The sequence below is a fragment of the Macrobrachium nipponense genome, chromosome 40 (genome assembly GCF_015104395.2).
Source record: "Macrobrachium nipponense isolate FS-2020 chromosome 40, ASM1510439v2, whole genome shotgun sequence".
Lineage (NCBI taxonomy): Eukaryota > Metazoa > Arthropoda > Malacostraca > Decapoda > Palaemonidae > Macrobrachium > Macrobrachium nipponense.
In genome coordinates this window covers 20,581,317-20,596,335 of record NC_061101.1, presented here as the reverse complement: position 1 = coordinate 20,596,335, position 15,019 = coordinate 20,581,317, and the positions used below count along the sequence as shown (strand labels likewise).

The following is a 15,019-nucleotide window of genomic DNA, read 5'->3' as shown; positions in this document are numbered from 1 at the left end:
ATCATTGTCATTAGTTGACCTCTGGGTAAGCAAGGGTGATTACCCTCACGACAATTAATATGCTGTACTGCCTTTAATTTAACAATTCGTGTACCTAATAGAGTCAATTTGGACACCGAAATACCATAAATTCAGTTTATATGCTTTTCATTAAATAGGCTGATATAAACATGAGCTAATTAGTCAATTTTTACTTGGCACAGCCCAAGTGTTGATTGTTCGTTTCATGGATGTTATTTTTCCTGCAGTTGGTCCAATTTTGTTGTTGTTTCTGTTACTCAAATTTTTGCCTCTCTTTCTCCTTCAACAGATGCTGTTACAGACTGAGGCTAACCCTGATTTTGAAGTCCCTTAGCATTCACCGCCATAAACGACCAATAATTATGGATGCCAGCTATATAGACCTTCATTCATAATCCCATTGTTCAAGCCTTATTAGTAAATGGTATTAAAGAAAGCACTATGCGAGAAGAAGTGAATAAAAGTAAGAAATATGCCAATCACTTTTGTGGCAGAAATCGGAAAAAAACGAAAAACATAAGAGAAAAGAAAAGTAGACGCCAACAGCATCTGGTGTTCCCAGGCGGTCACCCATCCAAGTACTGACCAGACCCAACGTTGCTTAACTTCGCTGATCGGACGAGAAGCGGTGCTTTCAACGTGGTGTGGCCGTTGGCGTTAGAACAGTCTTTGGAACTTATACTGATGATACATTAGACAGATTTCGCACGTATTATCATTATTATTCATATAATATTAGCTACAGCATCTAAGTTGATGGTATACACCATTAAATTAAAACAGCTGCTATCGCGCAACTCGTTTCCAACGAGGGGTCTAAAGTGTCACTGGATCAGTCATAAACCTTGACTCTTACAAAACTCCGTAACTGAGAGAATAAGTCATTCATAATCACATAACTTATCTGATAGATCTCATTTTGGAACCAGACATTCAGTGTTAGGCCTATCATGTCTTCTTGGGGTACGGGTCCTTTACAGAGAACATCGGTTAATCAGAGAGTCCATGGGAAAGGTTTCAATGCTTAAGATTTGGTAATCCAGAACACACCTCCTTCGTGAGACAGATTTCCTCTGCAGCACTCGGTCTAGCTAGCATCTACTGCATACTCTAGGCCAGGGCCGTCCAAGTTGTTTAGTCTGAGGGCCACTCTTGAAAAAACAAAAAGTCATGCGGGCCACCAGTGTGTATGTATGTATGTGTGTGTGTGTGTGTTTACGTATATAAGTGTGTAGTTTTATATATATATATATATATATATATATAGTATATATATATATATATAGATATATATATATATATATATATATATATAATATATATATATATATATATATATATAGTATATATATTACTTAGAAACATCATTTGAAAATGACAAGGACTTACTTCAGAGGAATTCAAAGAAATATATTTTAAAGAGGGCAAACAAGAGTTTATTTAATTCAAACAAAGGTAAATTTAGTGGGAATGCTGATAATAGCTTGACTTTATTATTTTTAAAAATTCAGGGTGAAAATCAGTGAGAGCACATCTTAATTGGTACTCAAGATTTACGTCACTAATTGAGGATCGTAATGTTGACTTTAATAACTTCATGAATGAAAATGTGCTCTCACAGAGCCAAGTTGAACCAAACATTGACAATAGTTTTGACACATAATCAGAAATGTGTGGGTAATCATGTGAGCAGGATGTGTCCAAAAATCGAATTTCACATCTTGGTGGGCATAATTAGTTTTCATTTCAATTAATTCTTCTTGAAACAAAGGTACATTGATTTTGCCTACAGCTGACAACTTACACACATCTAGTATATGACTTGTTTTTCTCTCGCGGGCCACTTTTGGCCCACGGGCATGGGGTTGGCAACCCTGCTCTAGGCCAAGGTTTATAGGCATTCGTTTACGACGTTTATTTATTTATTTACTTTTTCTTACGATGGTCAGACCTTATGTTTCACACTGATCCTTACCGACATTAAATGCCTCTTAATTAACTGAAATTTTGATGTGCTTCTATTAAGTTCCTATTTTAAATTTTCTGTGAAAGAAAGCTATTGAGATGGTTTTATCCGTCCGCACTTTTCTGTCCGTTCAAATTACTCTTTTTTATTTTATTTACGGTTAAAGTTAGCCATGATCGTGCGTCTGGCAACGTCATTGGACAGGCCACCAAAAGGCCGTGGCTGGAAGTTTCATGGGCCGCGACTCACACATACGTATAGTACAGAAAACTCGATTGCGCCGACGAAACTTCGACGCATATTTTACTTGCCGGGCTAAAGCAACATATACAGTATTCAGTTGCTTTCTACGCAGCAAAAAAATCACAGTGAAAGTCACTATTCCTTTCTAAGAGAAACATCACCTTCCGTTGAAAGTAGAGCCAACATCAGGTGCTTGCATTTAAATGAAGAAAGAAGGCAAAGAAAGCTGTATGTTAGTTGAAGTATGCTACTCTGGGGAATACGCTAACCATGAACGATGGCTCTCTTGCTCCAAGGTCTAGCTAGAGCTTGTCTTCCTCCCATAAGGTGTCGTTTGAACCAAAAATGCAGCCGCAAAACGCTCACCTTTGACATCAGATGGGCCTTTCATTGTTGAAAGTCGAGTGCTCTTACTTTAAACAATCTCTGTGCAATGTGCACTTGTAACAATTGCTGATTCTATTGTAGCAAACTGCATACAACCAATGTCACTGTGTGTTAGAATATATTCATAATTTATCATTCCGGGCATCTGTTGCTGGACTCCAACATCAAAACAGCAAATTGTCAGTTTTTTTTGGACATGGAGAGATAAAAGGAAAAATAAATATTGAGTGTTCTCTAAATATTCAAAATGAAGCAGAGGCTCGTAGCACATTTGTTAATTGTAAAGATATTTTTCAGATAGCGTGGATTTGATAATAATGAAATAAGTCATTATACGCACGAGGGAATTTTGCGTACCTTCGCCCCTGCGCCGGAGAGTCATTGCCCCCTGTCGACCCATATCTGTCACGCCTGTGACCAGTCCGTTTCTTCCACCATCCACATCAACCCCCATTGTCTCATCTTCCTAGTGTCCATTTACCCTCTTAGACTTCTTCTCGCTCGCAATTTTTCTCAACCTCTCTCTCTTTTTTTTTAGTAACCACAAACTCTTCCAATAGTTTCAGCAATTTCTCTTCACTATCCCCACAAATGCTACTGTACCATCTGTTCCACTCAATTTTTTACCCACCATATTTACACCTACATCCATATAGAGCATAAAAACCTTACTGAGGCGCAAAAGGATGTCCAAGAAATATATAATATAAAAAAAAATTACTTGTGGTTATCATACAGTGTCTGTCTCTGCGAGGACACGTATGGATCAACGATTTTCCTTGTAACGAGAGACCTATTATCCAACGTAAAACTCGACATAATTTACCTCTCGTTATGTCATTACGGTGCGATTAAGACATAACCAAGTCTCATTCTTGGCAGTCTCCCATACTACTACCGTATATGACATAGTAACTGAGGACTAAACACATGTGCCCCCTGTGAGGTTTGAACTCACGACCCCTGGTTTACGAGACCAGTGCTCTACCACTGAGCTAAGGAGGCGTCGCTGAGTCAACCATATACCTTTTTTGTTCTTAATGTGATATTTCTAATCTAGCAGTTACCCGGTTTACTGTTGCTTTATTGCAACGGTGGACGTATTCCTTCACCTGAACTGGAAGCAGTATCGAACGAAGTTCTCTTCAGGTAGATGGACTCGTTCCGCGCTGAGAATCTCAGGGAGTCACCGAAATGCATGGTAACCGAGATGGAAATTAAGATAATGTTTCTAACAGGTTCCGGTGTTCAGTAACCCAAGCGAGTCTTGCCTCGACGCCCTAATATTTCCACTGCTGGATTTCGAAGTTCCAAAATTTACCTTAGAGGGAAAACTCTGCAATAGGATACACATCGAAGACCGTTTAAAATCAAAATGCATCTCCTCATAAGAATCTTGTGCATGTTAACAGGTATTAGGCACACATGAAATAATAATAATAATAATAATAATAATAATAATAATAATAATAATAATAATATCACTATAGGCACTATCCCAAGATCCCTGAAAAGGAATCTGGAAAAACTAAAGGCTGAAGTAGCTCCAGGACTCATGCAGAAGAGTGTGATCCTAGAAACGGCGCACATAGTAAGAAAAGAGGATGGACTCCTAAGGAGGCAGGATGCAACCCGGAACCCCACACTATAAATACCACCCAGTCGAATTGGAGGACTTGTGAGACAAAAAAATAAATAAATAAATAAAATAAAAAAATAATAATACAATATTCGCATTCAAACCCCAGAGTTAGATTCTAAGATACGAGAATAAATACGTAGAAGCGGAAATATGAATTGGTAAGTGGACAGTCATGCGATCTTAAGTGTTGTTAATTTTCCTGCTAAACTGAGCTATTGTGTTGCAGAACCAACATCGCCTTTACGGTGAATCACTGCTTTCTTTAGATGAATTTTTCCAAATGAATTTGATATCATTCTATTGCGCTCGGTCGAAGAAGGGGATGCTTTAGAAAGCTTCCTACAATAGCGTCCAGTTTGTAATGATATATGTACGAAATAAAATCCCTTCGAGGTCTACAATGTACTAAAAAGACTAATATAGTACAAATCATTGTGAATATTTTCCTGTTCTAGAGGCTTAGTAAAGGACAAACTGAAGAAACTAAATAAACAATGAAGTATAGTCGGCCACGTAAGGCAAAAAAACAACAGGTAAACACGCACACACGCATGAACACATCAGAGAGAAGCAAGGAGCCGTTGGAAAGGCTATAATCACCAAGCGATTCCTACTGTAAGAGCGACTGGAGGTGGGAAAAGACCCAACTTAAAGTATCGTAGGCTTCTCCTCTCGGTAAGTCTGTCTCTTAAACGGAATACACTGTCACCGAATTATATTTTCAAAGCGTGAATGGTATGGCTGTCACATAGCAACATTACTTAGTATCATGACGCGTCCACCGAGTTCTGGCGAGAGTGGCAAGAGACGAGCAGGTAAGTCCCAGCCCGAGCGAGCGCGTCTTAGCACGAAGCTGACACGTAATCACGGATTGATGACCATCTGATTGTGTGTGGGTGTGTGTCTGTGGGGGTGGGGGGGGGGGGGGGGGGGGGGGGGGGGGGGAGACAATTTTGACCAACTTGATAATTATGACAAAGTAAAACTAGATACAATATCTATTCTATTAGTAATGTTAATATATACAATCCAAACTTTTAATGGTTATTTTTTTTTCACGCAACATATTTTTCCTCGAGAGTAATTCATAATGGAAAGAAAATAAAGATTACAGTTTATTACTCTGAAATAAAGAGAACAAGGTGGCAAGCTGGAATGGAAAAAAAACAGTTTATATCAGTGTGATGAATAAATACTACGAGGATTCATTAGAATGAAAAATTTGTATACAATTTTAAACAACAAATACTGTCCATTTTAGAACAACTCAAAATCAGTACTGAAGGGGGTAACCGACCCACATCCCCCAACCCCCCAAGTCGGTACATCCATGCACGTAATCAACATTCAATTGGCTAAATGATAACGTTTACACTACTTTACGAATAACAGAAAAAACAGCCATCAATATCAAATTACAAAAGATGGAATAACGAAAATGGAATGATTGGAATGGAATGGTACTATATAGAGTTTAGGCCAAAGGCCAAGCACTGGGACCTATGTGGTCATTCAGCGCTGGAAGGAAATTGAGACTAGGTAGGTCCGACTCGCTGTTGCACTTTGAAATCGTTGTTCGGAGAGGGTGGAGGGAGAGCAGGATGGAAGTAAGATAATATGATGGAGGTACAGTAAGAGGAACGAAAGGGGTTGCAGCTAGGGGGCCGAAGGCACGCTGCAAAGAACCTTTAGTAATGCCTACAGTGCGGAATGATTGACAGCCGTTAAATACCGAGAACGTCGACTGTGTCGTAAAACTAAAGACATCCAGTTTCTTAATCCCCTCTGGCTCTCCTCTCTGTGAAAATCCCGCAACCCTTAGAGCGTTCCTTTACTTAAACCATTCCAGATTCCCTGTACTCTCGTTTTCTATGTATATTATTCTGCTACTTCTCCAGTCGCTTTTAGTTTTCTGTAAACGAAAACTATTTAGATGATCCGTCCGTCCACAATTTTTCTGTCCGCCCTCAGATCTTAAAAACTACAGGGGCTAGAGGGATGAAAATTGGTACGTTGACCATCCACCCTCCAATCATCAAACATGCCGAATTGCAGCCCTCTAGCCTCAGTAATTTTTTTTTTTTTTTTTTACTTAATTTAAGGTTAAATTTATCAATGATCATGCGTCTGGCAGCACAGGCCAACACAGCCCGTTAAGAGTTTCATGGGTCGTTGCTGAGAGTTTCAAACAGCATTATACGCTGTAAAGAAACTCGATGGCACTGCATTTTTTACTTGTTTCTTTTTCTCTCTGGAAGCTGTGCTCACGACTGATCTGCATTTTGTCGTATGACTGAAAGTTCCCCTTTTCAATATTTCTTCAGCAACTGTACTCGGGTCTCACTGGTGTATTTTTTTTTGTAAACTTATTTAATTTTTGTATTTTTATTTCTTGTCAAATTTTTTGGAATCAGTGTGGTGCTATGTAAATATCCATAGACAATCTAAATGAAAGAAAATGTGTGTAATTTACGGCCAACTCATGTATAGGCTGACATATATGCATGTATAGGTCTACATAACTTCCCATATGATGTTTAAGACATATTTATTTACGAAATAAAAGAAATTTATGTTCTCAGCAAACTTCAACTAGTGTCATTTTAGCGGCTATAACTTTCCAAGATATAAGAAAAATTTAATTTATTTGGCTTCAAAATATCGCCAAGCTCGGTATTCGACTATAAAAAATTGAAAAAACTTTCGACGATGCTCAGTAAACTTCCTCCAAAATTTCCCTCCCAGAAAACTCACTCACAGCGAAGCCAGCGGAGAACAACGCTCAACACAAATCACAAAAGATATACAGTCATGCCCTTGTGCTAGCTGAGGGCGTAAGGATGAATGCAAGGGGAGCGAATGATAAACCATGGCCGCCGACCCCAAGAAACAAACGCTGGGGGAAGATGAGTTTACAAAATGGAACCATAATTATCTCTGGAAGGATTCAAGGAACCACGTAGCTTCAAACAAGGTCTTCATCTTATATAGGACCTCTACTTCCAAAGGACTCGCAGGACAAAGCACCGGAAGGAGAGAATCTTCCTGAAGCTGCAGGAAAATCAGAGGATTCCTGGAAGCCTCAGGAAACTCGCAAGATTCTCGAAGAACCCCGGAGGAAAATCACAGGTATTCCTCGAAAACCCAGGAAAAATCACAAAGGTTCCTTGAAAGACACCCAGGAAAATCACAGGATTCTCGAAGACCCCAAAAGCAACATCACAGGGTTCCTCGAAAACCCAGGAAAATCACAGGGTTTCCTGAGACAGGAAAATCACAGGGTTCCTTGAAGACCCAGAAAAATCACAGGATTCCTCGAAGACCCAAGATCATCACAGGGTTCCCTGGAAAAACCAGGAAAAATACAGAATTCTTCAAAGACCCAAGAACACCACAGGGTTCCTTGAAAACCAGGAAAATCACAGAAATCCCCAAAGACCCTGGAAATTCACAGGATTTCTTCGAGGAATCCTGTGATTTTCCTCGGTTTTCGAGGAGCCCTATGATGACCTCCTCTCTCTCTCTCTCTCTATAGAGAGAGAGAGAGAGATGAGGAGAGAGAGAGAGAGAGAGAGAGAGAGAGAGAGAGAGAGGAGAAGAGGTATAAGGCCAGGAAGTGAGGTCCCCCACCTACCTCTCTGGCCTTAGCTGGGCAGGGCAAGCAGGGGAGGCGGGCGGCATTGCTGGGAGGGCATGCAGGGGGAGGACAGGCAGGGTTTATTGGTTGGGCGGGTCATGCCGGGGAGGGCGGGGGGGTACCCCAATGGGATGGGCATTGCAGGGGAGGCGGCAGAATCTGCCCAGTGGGCCAGGCCATGACAGGGTGGTAGACGGCACTGGTAGGGCCAGGCACGCAAGGGGGAGCATGCAAGGGGAGGTGACAAAGAGCAACGCGGGGCCAGGCACGCAGGGGTGGTGGACGGCACCGGCAACCCCTGGGGGGCTGAGTTAACGCAAGGCAGGCGGGCCAAGTGCAGCAGGGCCAGGTACACCAGGAGGCGGGCAGTGCCGGTAGGGCCAGGCACGCAGGGGAGGCAGGCAGTGCCAGGCACGCAGGGGAGGCAGGCAGTGCCGGTAGGGCGGCGGGGCACACAGTGGGAGGCCTGGAGGGAGGGCCGGGCACACAGTGGGAAGGAGGCCGGTAGGGCCCGGGCACACAGTGGAGGACCGGTAGGGCCGGGCATGCAGGGGAGCCAGGCAGTGCCAGTGGGGCCAGGCACGCAGGGGAGGCAGGCAGTGCCGGTAGGGCCGGGCACGCAGGGGAGGCGGGCAGTGCCGGTAGGGCTGGGCATGCAGGGGAGGCAGGCAGTGCCCAGTAGGGCTGGGCACGCAGGGGAGGTGACAGAGCCAGTGGGCCAGGCACGCAGGGGTGGTGGATGGCGCCGGTGGGCTGGGTACGCAAGGCAGGCGGGGGAGGGCCAGCAGGGCCAGGCACACAGGGGAGGCAGGCAGTGCCAGGCACGCAGGGGAGGCAGGCAGTGCCAGGCACACAGGGGAGGCAGGCAGTGCCGGTAGGGCTGGCACGCAGGGGAGGCAGGCAGTGCCAGTAGGGTTGGCATGCAGGGGAGGTGGGCAGTACTAGTAGGGCCGGGCACGCAGGGGAGGTGGCAGCGCCAGTAGGGCCAAGCACGCAGGGGTGGTGGACAGCACCAGTGGGCCGGGCACACAGGCAGTGCAGTAGGGCTGGGTATGCGGGGGTGGTGGATGGGGCCGGGCATGCAGGGTAGGCTGGCAGTGCTGGTTAGGCCAGGCACGCACGGAAGGCAGGCAGTACCGGTAGGGCCGGGCACGCAGGGGAAGCAGGTGGTGCTGGTAGGGCCTGGTACGCAGGGGAGGCGGGCGGCGCTGGTAGGGCCGTACTGCCTGGCTGGGCACACAGGGGAGGCAAGCAGCACCGGTGGGCCAGACACGTAGAGGAGGGCACTCAGGGAGGTTAGCTGTGCTGTACAGCTGGGCAGTGCCAGGCAGCTGGGCACGCAAGGTAGGTGGACAGTGCCAGCAAGCCAGGCACGAAGGGGAGGCGGGCAGCACCGATGGGCAGAGGCACGCAGGGGAGATGGGCAGTGTTGGTGGGCCAGGCCCGCAGGGAAGGTGGACAATGCTGGTATAAGGTTTGAAAGATATAACCTTAGGAAAGGGTGGAAAGCAAGATGGAAGAAAGAGAATATGAAAGGAGGTACAGTAAAAGGAACAAAAAGGGTTGCAGCCAGGGGCGGCACGCTGCAGAGTACCTTAAGTAATGCCTACAGTTGTGGTGCACTGACGGCACTATCCCCAACGGGAATTTAATTCTGTGGAGAAATATACATCATTTATGATTTTATTATTACCCTTATTGTTCTAACATTGGACGACTCCGGTCACTGAATTTATACACAAACAAATTTCAAAGCATTTGATTAGAGAAGAACATATGTTAGTAAAACTGTCAGCTATTAATATCGATCACTTTTAGTTTCCATGGTCACTACCTTCTATTCACTCAGAAATTCTTGTTTAATATGGGGACACGATCACCATCTCTAATATCTGTCACCTGAAACTGACTAAAATATAATTGTTCCAGAAAATTCTAAAACTTCAGAAATACATCATTACATATATTTTATCATCTAATTGTACACGTAATTTATCCTGTAATATTACTTAAATCGTTATCATATAATTATATAACTTCTTCAGAGCATTCCCGGCTCCTTCCTCGGCTTTTCTTCTGAGATTGCGTCTGGCAGGTAACCTCTTCCCATTCACGACGGAGAAGGAGAGAATACAAATAATACAATTAAAATCAATCGAAGAAAAAAGAGGAAAAAATCGAGTTTTCTGTAAAACCACTACATCGTATAATCAAGGCAATCGAAAATAGATTTATCTTTCGCTGGTCTCGGTATAATGCTGTATGATCCACGGGCAATGGATCTCTCATCCGGCCGTGGTGGTCTGTGTTGTTGAGTTGCCAGAAGCACGATCATGGCTAACTTTCACCTTAAATAAAATAGAAAAAAAATGCAGAGGCTAGAGGGCTGCAATTTGATATATTTGATGATTGGAGGGTGGATGATCAACATACCTATTTGCAGCCCTCTAGCCTCAGTAGTTTTTAAGATCTGAAGGCGGACAGAAAAAGAAGCATAATGGAAGGCAGAAACACATTTCTCTGACTTCAGGACAAAACGCTTATTGAACCATTTTTACTCTGAGTTTAGGTTTAGATTCATTACCTTTAGTTTGCCCTAATTTGCCATTTACTATAGTATCCCCCCTTCAGGGCTTTAAGTTTTCTTCCTCCACGTTATTTTGAGTTTCCATTCTTGTTTTTGATCCTTGGCTTGTTTATTCTCAGAGTCCCTTTTTCGGTTTTCTTGGAGTATTCCGAGGTGACTTTGGAAGTCCCTGTGCCCAGGTATGGCAGTCTGATTCTGGCCTTCGTGTTAATACGACCTTTCTAGGATTACAGCACGTCATCTCTGCATTTCTGGTAGACTTTCCCTTGTACTGAGTTGTTGTTGTCCACGATGCTTCTTCTCTGCTTGCTGTAACCTCGGGCTAGTATTTGCCGGGGGACCTCGCCGAGTGCAGGTTTTAAGTTACTGCAATTTTATTAATGCTGAGGGACGCAATTCCGTTGTGTTGTGGTCGGGCCAGATTGTGGACCTTGAAGTATTGCGGGACAAGCTATTCCTGCCTTATAGCCTTTGTCTGCGGACCTTGAAGCCTTGTGGGACAAGCCGTTCCTGCCTCATTTGTCCGCTGTTGTCACGCCCTTTGGTCCAGCAGTGTCTGCTTACTCCAGGAGGATCCCCGTGGAGGTTTAGACTTTTGGTGGCCACCATGTTTAGTAGGGAATGTTTATTGGTACTGAAAATTGTTAGGATTCTATCTGGTCGACATTTCCTTTCCCTTTCAGAACCCTCTCATTATTTGGTATGTATGTTTTTTATTCTATCATTAACGGTGTACGCGATTTCTTTGGAAAATTGTGGTCATTGGGTGATTGGTGATCACTTCTTATTGTATTTTCAGAGGTCCTGTTAATCTTTTCTAACTTCAAAAGTTTTTTTGTAATAAACTTTATTTTATCTTTGGTATTTGTTATCCATCACTGTTAACATTGGCACACTTGATTATTTCACCTGTTAGAAAGAACGTGTTTATTATTGTTCTCTGGTTTAATGTTAGCCCTTTGAGAGGGGTCATGACACAGGAGGCAGAGTAAAAGGAATGAAAGGGGTTGCAGCAAGGGGCTGAGGGCACGCTGCAAAGAACCTTGGGTAATGTCTACACTTTGCTGATGGCACTATACCGTGGCCACTACAACACTACGGGTTTGCTAAGGAAGATCCCCGTACCAGTTCCAATGTCTTTCAACTTAACGAAAGCGCTAATGGAGCTGCTTACCTAAATGAGGCTAAACTAAGCATGTATGTACGCGAGAAACTACAGCAGCTGCAGTAGCTGCTCTAGCTCTTCTGAACTTGTACGAGAGCGAAATTTGTATATCAATAAAAGTGAAAATATACTTCAGTTAACGATTAACGAAAAATTAAAGTACTACACTTACAAAACGCACATATGGAAGAGGCATAAAAACAAGTTTTATCCCACTAATTAGCTATTTACACTTAAGTGGGTGGCTTAAGAGGAAAATAGAGAACAGTCCCTGATATATGCATTTCCTTAAGGGCGAATAAAGGATAAATCTTTAGTGAATAAGAGTAAAAAATGCGCCGATGGTTTTCTGTTCGTCGAATAATCAAGGCAACCAAAAATAGACCTATCTTATGGTGCGTTTGGTATAATGCTGTATCAGCCGCTGCCCATGAATCTTTAACCACTGGCCGGTGGTGGCCTGTCCTATAGTTGCCAGACGCACGATCATGGTTAACTTTAATCTTAAATAAAATACAAACTACTGAGGCTAGTGGGCTGCAATTTGGTATGTGTAATGATTGAAGGGTGGACGTAAAACATAACAATTTGCAGTCCTCTAGCCTCAGTAACTTTCAACATCGGAAAGCGGACAGAAAAAGTGCGGACGGACAGACAAAGCCATCTCGATAGTTTTCTTTAACGGAAAACACAAGTCTCAATCTTCTAAGTTGCTTCAGATTACACAAAGACCTCATGAATCATCGGCGGGGGGGGGGGGCAGACTAAATTTTATGGACTGCTATAAAGCAAGAGTCCGTGCCATCACAAGGGTGACTTAATCTATATCCATCGGGAAATAATCTCATTCTAACGTCCTCTGCACTTCCATCGGTAAGAATCTTACGTCCCAACATTTCTACAAAATCGCAGTTTAACATTGTGAGTTCCCCCTCTTCCCTTAATCCAAATCAAGTAAACTGCGCACTGTAGGCATTCCTTAAGGCCCCGTCCGCACGGTCCAGCTTTGGTCGACGAACTTTGTCCGATGTGACGTCAGAAGCGTAGAAACTGCGAGAAAAGTCAGAACTTTGCCGCGGTTTCTCCGCTTCTGGCGTCACATTGAACAACGTTCATCGAGCAAAGCTCGGCCGTGTGGACGGGGCCTAAGGTCCTTTGCAGGGTCCCTTCGGCCCCTAGCTACAACTACTTTCATTCCTTTTACTGAACCTCCGTTCATATACTCTTTCTTCCAACTTACTGTCCCCCCTCTCCTAACAATTGTATCATAGTGCAGCTGCTTTGAGGTTTTCCTCCTGTAACACCTTTCAAACCGTTTGCTGTCAATTTCAGTTTCAACGCTGAATGGCCTTAGTTGTCGTCCCAATGCTTGGCATAATGTCAAAAATCTACAGAAATAAAAAATATGAACAGTTCATATTTCACTCTGCGGCGGCGCATCTGAAAAGCAAATCGAAGAAACATTTTTATGACCCCTAAAACACTTATTTGTGTATTTACGGAAATATCGTAATATTATCTCCTGGTGGAAGTAAATATTCCCGTGGTTTTTGCGAACACCTTTTCATCAAGGGAACGCTTTCTTCACACATTTTAATAATAAATTATTCAATAAAAACACATGTATATAAATATTATATATATAAATATATATATATATATAGATATAAACATTATATATATATATATATATATACAGATGTATATATATATATATATATATACATATATATAATATATATATATATACATAAATTTCTATATATATATAACATTTATATATATATATATATATATATATATTGTATATATATATATATATATATATATATAGATATATATTATATTATATATTATTCAACAATATATATTATATATATATTATATATATATATATATATATATATATATATATATATGTATATATATATGTGCATATATTTATATATATATATATATATATATATGTATATATATCTATATATATATATATATATATATATATATAATACCCTTAAGTCCACGATTGACAATTACTTTCGCAGTATATTCTACATATTCAATTCACACCTGAATATAAAAATGTTGACAGGCCTTTATATACAAACTCAGAAAGAGGGGGCGGGTTACAGTTTATTAATCTGGGCGGCATGTTCTTTAAGCAAAAGAGTTAAGGAAAGAGGATCAAGGTATAATCCTGGGTGGAGATTTAAGTTCCTTGTTGACACCCCTTCGATAAAGTTATATATATATATATATATATATATATATATATATATATATATATATATATATAATATATAACAATATGACACTGCGAAAAGAACCAAATGGCTATTCTCGATAGAGCATAATTAAAATCACCTATGTAGGGAAACAAAGTATCTTCACGAGAACTCGTATTATCTATATATATATATATATATATATATATATATATATATATATATATATACATAATTTATACATAAAACACCCTGGACATTAACGAACTTTACGTTTGCATCTATGTACATCAACAACAAAAGGAGGGGGCTATAAATACACAAACCCTTGTAAATAATAATAATAAAAAAAAAAGCCAGCACCACAAGAAAACATCTATTGCCCCCTGAGAGAATCGAACTCTCGACCCCTGGTTTACAAGACCAGTGCTCTGCCCCTGAGCTAAGGAGGCGTCTGGCTCTCAGACGTTTTCTTTTCAATAGATATATGATTTCCTTTAACTTTCTACCGTAGTACGTCGTCTATTTCAAGTGGATATGAACGGACTCTTCAGGATATATGTCGAATGACGACCCATGGCTATAGTTACCGAAGCAAACAAGTCAGTTCTAGCATACAAACTGTTCAGCGAGTCCTAGGCTAATCGTCAGACAACGGGACTGAATTTTGCTGGTCAGCTTCACTCAGTAATATCATCATAAGATCAATACTGAAGCTTGGTTATAGACACACGTTGCAGAACCTTTCATCACTCAAAACTAAGATGCAATAAACCTTGGCCGCAACGCATTATTGATTTCATCAAAGCAAATGCAACTTGTTTACAGGCCATCTGGTGCTCATCGAGTAAAACGCTAGGTCTACTGCATGTTTATACCGGCACAGCACATGCAGATCAGGGTGCTATAACATAGTACGAATAATAAATGGCCCAACAGAAATAGAACATTTTTAAAAGTGAAATGCTATGACACTTCACATCGTATAACCTCTGTTTTAGCAGCGGAATAGCTGTCGCTGTATTGTAAGGACAAGGTCCTACTACTATTTTATCTAACTACAACGATTTGCCAATTTCCAATTCATGTCATTCTGTAAAGAATTCTCCGGCCTTTCCGCCGCTATATTTATCATGTATGTACGCA

At 41.7% G+C, this 15,019-nt stretch overlaps 3 non-coding genes across 3 annotated transcripts; all 3 read right to left on the bottom strand.

Moving 5' to 3' along the window:
* Nucleotides 1-558: 558 nt before the first annotated feature.
* Nucleotides 559-677, bottom strand: LOC135212363 (5S ribosomal RNA). Its single transcript, XR_010313890.1, has one exon. It is a non-coding gene; the product is annotated as a 5S ribosomal RNA (ribosomal RNA).
* Nucleotides 678-3,550: 2,873 nt separating this feature from the next.
* Nucleotides 3,551-3,622, bottom strand: Trnat-cgu (transfer RNA threonine (anticodon CGU)). Its single transcript has one exon. It is a non-coding gene; the product is annotated as a tRNA-Thr (tRNA).
* Nucleotides 3,623-14,253: 10,631 nt separating this feature from the next.
* Trnat-ugu (transfer RNA threonine (anticodon UGU)) lies at nucleotides 14,254-14,325 on the bottom strand. The gene has a single exon. It is a non-coding gene; the product is annotated as a tRNA-Thr (tRNA).
* Nucleotides 14,326-15,019: the final 694 nt, after the last annotated feature.